Here is a 9060-nt window from a genome sequence, read left to right as displayed (position 1 = left end):
TATGGTATTTTGCGAGCCCGATCTCAAGCTTTGTTTGACTACATTTTTTCGAGCATTATTTAATCTTAACATATATTTTAAGTTAAATATTTGATTTTTAGCTTAAAATAACATTTTCTATGTTATCTTCTTTTCTAAATTATCATTTTAATTAATTTATCACAAAAATGATATTATTTGAAGTTATTATTAATGATAAAATATAAATTACATTAATTAAAGAAACGAGCTCAAATGAGCTTTTAACAGAGTCTTATATATGTGCTTAGGTTAATTAAGCTTGATTTAGGCTTACTCTACCTCGAGCCAGAGCTCAAGCTTAATTTAACCAATCTTGAGCTCAACTGATTTTAAAGGCTTGTTAAGCAGGCTCTATTCATTTACCGTTTTACTTAGAAAGTCTTTGGAACCTTTTAAGATAGCTTAAGCCTCCAAGTCCCAAGTAGTAGTAGTAGTAGTAGCAGCACACTTTAATACAACACATTTTTCCTCTCCTTGCAACTCCATCATCATCATCACCCTCCTCCTCCTCCACCATCATTACCATTCCTCATTTCCCAACTCCACATTCTTAATATCAATATTGTACATTTTTTTTTCCTTTCTACACTTCATTACTTATTTAACACTCAATTTATACTCTCTTCCTCATCTTTTCATTTGTTCTTCATTACAAGCCATTAATTTTTTACCAGGTAAGTTTTATTCTATTTTTGAGCTTTATCAATTATCATCATGTTTCTCTGCATTTTTTTGGTGATTTATTTATAATTTATCCCCTCCCAACTTCCACATATTTTCATTTGTGGCGCGTCACAAGCTTGTAACAGAGAAATGTAACTATTTTATGATAAAATACTCTGTATGAATTTGTGGATGACTATTTTTTGTCATAAGATGGTCACACTTCTTCCGTCACAAGGGAGACCAACTAACCAAGTTCCCATTTTGTGCTAAAATTTAATCATTGTCCCTTTTTTTTATGATTGGAAAATTTGTTGGTTTTAGTCATTAGAACATTTTGTGATTAGGAACTTAATCCTTGAAACAATCTAGTTTATTAAACTCGGGGAGTGGGTAACATTCCTTGAACAAGCTAAATTTAGTAATCATCTAATTTAGTTATCCGAGATTTTTATATTTTATATTGTTTAATTTTCTCCTACTAAATTCTTCTCATTTATCAAAGCAACAAAATACAATGTACAAACTAAGAGTAACAATTAGTCTTACTTAAAACCGTTATAACTTGCTCGTATAAGTTTGCAATATAGTCCTTCTATATCGGGCAACTGGACAAATGAACACATAGCATATGAAAAAGAATGTTATATGGTACGGTTGCAAGCAGTCCTTAAGCTTAAGACGGTCTCAAATATGATTATAAAGCCTAAAATACTTTGCTAGCTTGCATAAAGTCAATGAAACTAGGTAAATACGGAGTACAATTTTATGGGATTGTGACAAGCAAAGGTGGGGAGAGGTAGAAAACGAAGGTTGATTGCATTGATCATTTTACTATCCTTTTTTCCTGTTTTTTATTTAAGATATAAATGACTTTATTTGGGACGAGTTGGATTTTTCTAGGTAAAAGGTTATTTAGTCATCTAGCTTCCATTTTCATTGTAATTTTGAAAATGTTGTTACCTCGCGTAAGTAACTTTAAGCAAGTCTTACTTGTAACAGTCATAAGCGTGTATCGTCTCATAATCCTCTTGTGAATTTTTCTCACATTGTTTTATACTTATGTTAAAGTCCATATTTTCAGAATTTTGGAATAGCAAAAATCGATAATTTTAACCATTTACTAAAATTTTGGGATTGCGCGTGCGAGTGTTATCATTTGCTACTAGCTAGACTCCCCTTGTATATATCACAACTTTGTGATCGTCACAAGTAAGAATTTGTGATCATATTATACCCACTTAATCATACTGATAAAATATACTCAGAAGAGAGAGATGTTTCTCATAAAGTCGATATTAATATACCGCATATATTTATATCTACTTGTATATATATAATTAACAAGTCTTGTTATAGATGGATATATCCGTCTATAGCAAGAGACGGGTCAAATATCCTTAAAATGATGACATTTTTGGGCCCCATCACGTAAGTTGTTGTTTGTCTTATACGTAATGTGGTATGTTACTTGACACGTCTTTAGTTATAGACGGATAGTTGACGTCTATAATGAGATTTTTGATATATAATATAGAAGTTGGACTCCGTACTTTGTACGTCTTAGTACAAAATGAAACAAGGGTGGATGGATATATGAAATACTCCCTCCATTCAACTCCACATTACACTTATTCCTATTTGGGTCATTTAACTTCACTTTACACATTTCTAAAAATGGCATAATAAAGGTCCATGTTGTCCTAATTGGACAAGCATATTTACATAAAATGCCACTCAATGACCCTTTCTAATTGGACAAGCATATAATAAAGCATTTTTACTTTTCTTTTGTTGTACTTTTTATTGTTTTCTATTGCTTTTCTTAATACTTGTGCATAAAGCATAAGTGCAATGTGGAGTTGAATGGAGGTAGTATGAATGAGTGAAATAATGGAGTGTTAATTGAATGATGAGTTGAGCTTTACTCTGTCCTTGGATACTCATTAGACGTTAGACCTAGGGAAACAAGAGATAAGAGTTGATTATAATATGCCTCCTAGTTGTTTGTGATAATTTATATTCTAGTGCTCTTGAATGTTTTTGTCCTTACTCTTACCTAAATATTAATCCTTTCATTGACCGACTCTTTTGTTAGGCACAAATTCTTATTTTAGATTGTTTAAGTTAACACGTATTCCTTTCGTTTAGATCAATTCTTTTTTTTTTTTTTTTTTTTTTTTTTTTTTTTTTTTTTGTATCACTCATTTGTGCGATAGCTCCTTCATTCATTATTATTTTTCTCTTCTTTTTCTCATTTTTTTGGTCTTTGTTCCGAAATAAGGCCATATTCTTTTGGACTTAAAGTCACTTAATTTAAGTTCACTTCAGATCCTATAAGTTGATTCGATTCGATTCGAGATCCTATAAGTTGATTCATTGATTGATTGATTCGATTCGATCCTATAAGTTGATTGATTCCGATCTTATAAGTTGATTCGAATCCTATAAGTTGATTGATTCGATTCGAATCCTATAAGTTAAGTTCAGATCTTATACCTCACTTAATTTAAGTTTACTTCAGATCCTATAAGTTGATTCATTGATTCGATTCGATTCTATAAGTTCGATTCGGTTCGAGATCCTATAAGTTCGATTCGATCCTATAAATTGATTGATTGGATCAGATTAGTTTGATCAAAAAAAAGCAGGCCTAAAGAGATAACAAATAAGCGAAACGGATGAAGTATTCACAATTGATTAAAATAAAAAGGGGATTGTGAGATGTTTGAACTTAACAATTATCTTAAATTAGACCTATTATTATTAGAATAATACTCGGCCAATTCATTATAAAATCGTTTTACGCTGATATATTACATAAAAATGGATCATTTTACAAGAAAACAATGACCCATAATCCATTAGTCTAAAAAGTGGTTATCAAGAAAACCGTTTTACCGCAAATGTCAGCTAGCTAGCATAGCGGGTAAAGTCATAAAGGGTGATACCCATAATCTGATTCGCCCTTGTGGCTCCCTCTAGACCAAATAAGCTGGGCATGTGATAGCATTTTGTTCATATGCATAAATAAACATGCAAGAAAAATAAAACTAAAATACTAAATAATTGTTTGAAGTAAGACGAAACTAAGAAGCATGAAATGTGGTGAGAGTTTGTTTTTAGTTGGTATCTAAATAACACCTGAAAAATGAAAACTGTGTTTTTTTTTTGTTTTTCTGCCTTATTTTTGCTTGTGAACTAGTCATTGGTTTCTGTAGTTGGGTTTTTGTTCTGATGTATTGATATAGCTGCAAGAAAACAGGCCAAATGGAGGCCACATATATTGACTACACTAGCCAAGTACGTAAATCACGAGTGGTAACAAAATATTAGCCAAGCCTCCGTCTTAAGCGTGAAACGGATAAAAAAAATGTACTCCATATGTTTAATTCTAATAAATAAATGCTCACAACTAGTCTTGTACGTAGGCTATTTTAGATCCGTTTCACGCTTGCAGTCGTTTTAAGCAAATTAGCGACAACTTGTTCGAGAATTTATATTAGCGACAACTTTTTCTAAATAATGGGAGTATATGAAGGATACTTATTTATATTGAAATCCAACTTGATAAATGTGATATATTATATAAGTATATATTTGAAGAAGTTGATGATAAATGTTAAATGAGAACAACATAAGCGGAATGAAGGAAGTGATAGATAAACCATGTCAACCAAAACCTTAAGGTGATGGTTGAGGCTCAACTATTATATTTATTTCTATTAGGAAGCAGGTAGTATGATTTCGGATTATTTGGATTTTCGACACGTTGACATAACAAAGGTTTTCTTGGGGTATAAGTAGATACCTTCCTTGATTTCCAATTTTAATTTTCCCCTTTTAAGGTTTTGTGGTCAGGTGCATATTTTTACAGTATTAATATGATCATGAGATTCATTACCCTTTTGTGCATTGCAAGCAATGGTTTAGGGTGATGTCGCGATGCTTTACGCTTAATTCTCTATGCATCATGTTGATTGATATTAACTTTTGAGCTTTATTTCATTATTACATTACTAAAAATAGTGAGGAACTGTTCTTTGTCATTGGCTATATTGAGTATGCCTTAAGCAACACTTGATGGGAACTCAAAGTTAATGTCAAAAGAAATTGGCTTTAGAGAATGTACTACTTTAAAGGCAGTATACCTCAGTTTAAGTGACATATAAGTCAGATCGTCAACACTTAACTTATGTTGTGAGGTGACAAAATGCAGTCAAAGATGGAACGTCGAAGTTGGCCTTGGAAGAAAAAACCATCGGAGAAGTCTGCTGCGGAGAAGGCTATTGCTACACTTGATTCTGCTGGCGGCTTCTTACCTTCTGCTGGATCTCAGACTCAGACTGATAAGGTTTGCTTCCTGTACTTGAACTTTTTTTCCTCGATTATGGTCTTTTAACTTCGATTAGTATCCTGTGTTTCCTAATAAGTCTTCTACAAGATTGTCTCATTATGAAACGGTCTTAACTTCTCATTCCCATTGATATCGAATTGGGTAGTTAGGACATATCCTGCATCATTGATGAATGTTTCTGTTATTCATCTTTTTGATAGTGTTCCTGATATTCGAAAAGTAAACATTTTTTTACGCCGGAATATGGCACCCTTCAATAATAATCACTGAGATAAATTTCAGATGCAATTCTATCTACTGTCATCTGTTCTTAAGTTAATTACAGATATGAGTAAACATTTTTTAGGCCGGAATATGGTTCCGTTTGCTAATAATCTAACTTCTGTTTTTGATATTTATCAATGAGATAAATTTCAGATGCAATTTTATCTACTGTCATCTGTTTTTAAGTTAACTATATTTTTTACTGCAGAATAATTACAAAAAGCCAGAGTATATTCAAATTTCTCTGGAGGCTTACACCAATTTGACTGGATCGGCAAATCAAGTGAAAAAGTATGAGAAAGAAGTAGAGACATATGAAGACCAAGCGAAAACATATGAAGACCAGGTGCAAGCATTGGAGGAAGAGATTAATGAACTAAATGAGAAGCTGTCGTCTGCTAATTCGGAGATTACTTCAAAGGAACAACTTGTTAAACAGCATGCAAAGGTTGCTGAGGAAGCAGTCTCAGGTATTCGTAATGATGGTGGAATGTTTCGCTTGTCAGGTCTATTTACGAGTATTCCTGATAAACTGTCCTGTCCTGCAGGTTGGGAAAAGGCTGAAGCAGAAGCTTTGACTCTGAAAACCCATCTAGAATCCGTGACACTAGCAAAATTAGCAGTAGAGGATAGGGCAGCACACTTGGATGGTGCGGTTAAAGAATGCATGAAACAGATAAGAAATCTGAAGGAGGAGAATCAACGGAAGCTCGAGGAAGTTACAATCACTAAAAACAAGCAGTATGACAGAATGAAGCATGAGCTGGAAACAAAAATCGCTTGCTTGGATCAAGATCTAATGAGTGCAGAAGCCGAAAGTGCTGCTATTTCCAGGTCACTGCACGAGCGTTCTAACATGCTTATTAAAGTCAGCGAAGAAAAGTCACAGGCTGAAGCACAAATCGAACTCTTGAAAAGCAATGTTGAATGCTGTGAGAGGGAGATTAATTCGTTGAAATATGAACTCAATATTGTGTCCAAAGAAATGGAAATCCGAAATGAGGAAAAGAATATGAGTGTCAAGACAGCGGAAGTGGCTAACAAGCAGCTACTGGAAAGTGTGAAAAAAACTGCCAAGTTAGAAGCCGAGTGTCAAAGGTTACGTGGCCTTGTCAAGAAGAAACTTCCCGGTCCTGCTGCTTTGGCACAAATGAAGCTAGAAGTGGACAACTTGGGTAGAAATCATCCGATGACACCTTCTAGTCCTCAGTTTTCGAGTAATGCACATTTGTTGGGAGTGCCGAACTTTCCTTGATAATGTTCAGAAATTTCAAAAGGAGAATGAATTTCTCACCAAAAGGCTTGTTGCTATGGAGGAAGAAACGAAGATGCTAAAAGAGGCGTTGGCAAAACGTAACAGTGAGCTGCAAAGCGCTAGAAGTATTTGTGCCATGACTACAAGCAAGCTTCAAAATTTGGAAAAGGAAAAATCATTTAGTCGACATGCTAGTAGTCGTCCATGCACGACATCTGTATCTGAAGATGGAAATGATGATACAATAAGTTGCGCAGAGTCATGGGCTTCTGCTTTGATTTCTGAACTTCCGCACATCAAAGAGAAGAGCAAGGAAAAATCCATGAAATCCGAAAATGGAAGCCATTTGGAGCTCATGGATGACTTTGAGGAGATGGAGAAACTTGCTCGTAATGGAAATTTGACAGCAAACACTGAACTTGACTCTGAATCATCTCCATTGGCAAAATTGCAGGCTAAAGTATCTAGAGTATTCAAATCTGTCTCTAATGAGTCTAATATGCTGAAAATTCTGGAAGATATTAATCAAGTTGTACAAGAGGAGCGAGATAACCTACATCCGCACACTATTAGTTGCGCCGTGGAGGAGAAACACTGCTCAGTAGACAGGTTAAACGAAAAGGGCGAGAAAATAAGTCGAGAACTAGCAGCTGCCATCACACAGATACACAGTTTCATATCGTCCCGAGGGAGAGTAGATGAAATGAGCCATGAGGTTGAGCAGTTCTCTGCCGCCTTCAATAGGATACTTTGCAATGAGATAAGCCTGGAGGATTTAATTATTGCATTATCTCTTGTCTTGGCTAAAGCCAGTGAGCTTACCTTTGGTTTCAAGGGGTACGTCGTAAATGAAGCAGAAGTAGGCAGTCCTGCGTGCGTTGACAAAGTTGCATTGCCTGAAAACAAGCCACCTCAAGGAGATAGGTTTTCTAATGGTTTTGGTCACATTTCTGATTCTTGCTCAAATCCTGAGGTTCCTCAGGAAGTGAATATTTCGGGTTTTGAGCCAGGATCTTGTCAATGCTCTTCGGGGGAAATTGAGCAGCTGAAAGCTGAGAAAGATAGCATGGAAAGGGTAATCTTTAGATGTTCTCAAGAATTGGAAATAGCTAAGTCTCAGTTATCAGACGTCAAATTAGAGCTGGCAAACTCCCAAAAGACGAACAGCTTGGCTGACATCCAGCTGAAATGTATGGCGGAGTCATACAAAACACTTGAAAAGCGCGCTGAAGAATTGGATGGTGAAGTTAATACACTACTTGGAAAAATAAAATCATTAAACAATGAGCTTGAAACTGAGAGAACAAACCGTGAAGACGCTTTGGCTAGATGCAGAAACCTTGAGGAACAGCTGCAAAGGTCAGTTCTAGTTAGTTATTCAGTGTAATTTATTAGATGAAAATAATGGCATAATTCTGAGTTATGCCCCCATGTTCTTTTCAAGGAATGACGAATGCTCTGTGTGCTCGTCTTCAGCTGCTGAAGTAGACAACAAAGCTAAACAGGTATACTTTTATTTGTAGGCATTGATTTTCCGAATATTTGTCCTTTGAGTCTCATGATTAAACCCTAAATTTAATTTTGGGTTGGCTGAAATTTAGGAAAAGGATCTGGAAGCTGCAGCGGAGAAGCTAGCAGCATGCCAAGAAACTATTTTCCTTCTTGGTAAGCAGTTAAAGTTCATGAGTTCACCCAACAGCGAGCGGAGTATAAGTGAGAGTGAAGATGCAGTAGCAACTATCAGTGGTTTGAACCAGCTAGATATGGATACTGCAACTTGTCCTTTTCTCCAAAGGGCCGGTTCTGATTCGCCTCTGAATCTGCACAATGCCCCAATGAGTCCGTCAAACACCGTAGGAAACATGAGTAGATCACCCGTATCCTCAAAATACACGATTCACAGACCTACCAAGTCGGGATCTTCTACTCCAACATCAGACAAGTATTCACGTGGTTTTAGCAGATTCTTTTCGTCAAAGGAGAAATACAGCAATTAGGCTAGCACCATCCGCGTCTAATTATTTATGCTAAGGACCTTGTCTCTCAGTAAGACGGTCTTGTGAAAAATTTGTGAACTAGCCTGGAGGTAAAAAAAAAACAAGTCCATCAGTTGTGTTCAGTCATTTGGTGCTGTCTTCCTCAAACACTTAACCCGGATTTAATGTCAGAAACAGTCTAAAAAATGTTTTGTGGATAACTTCAGAGGTCGACTTCTCATTCAGTTTGATGGTAATCAAATTATACCTCGCAAGTGCACGATTGTCGTTGTACACTATTGAGGGTCGATCCCACGAGGAGCTAGGAAGAGTATTAATCGTTCTAATCATTCAGCTTAGCTAAGTCGAGCAATAATGAGGTAATGGTAATAATCTAACAACTAAACTAACAAATTAAAATGCAATTAAAGAAGAGAAGTAACAACGAGCAAGAAAGGATTAAGTTGTAAATCAAATGATAAAAAAAAGGGCCTAGAACTCGGTTCTCCCACAACGATTTATAA

At 35.4% G+C, this 9060-nt stretch overlaps 1 pseudogene; it reads left to right on the top strand.

The window, feature by feature from the left end:
• The first annotated feature begins 602 nt into the window (after positions 1-602).
• LOC141586582 (filament-like plant protein 4) lies at positions 603-8751 on the top strand (annotated as a pseudogene).
• Positions 8752-9060: the final 309 nt, after the last annotated feature.

Source organism: Silene latifolia, chromosome 6 (assembly GCF_048544455.1).
Source record: "Silene latifolia isolate original U9 population chromosome 6, ASM4854445v1, whole genome shotgun sequence".
Classification (NCBI taxonomy): domain Eukaryota; kingdom Viridiplantae; phylum Streptophyta; class Magnoliopsida; order Caryophyllales; family Caryophyllaceae; genus Silene; species Silene latifolia.
Note: the sequence above shows the minus strand (reverse complement) of the source record. Positions and strands in the feature narration are given on the sequence as shown.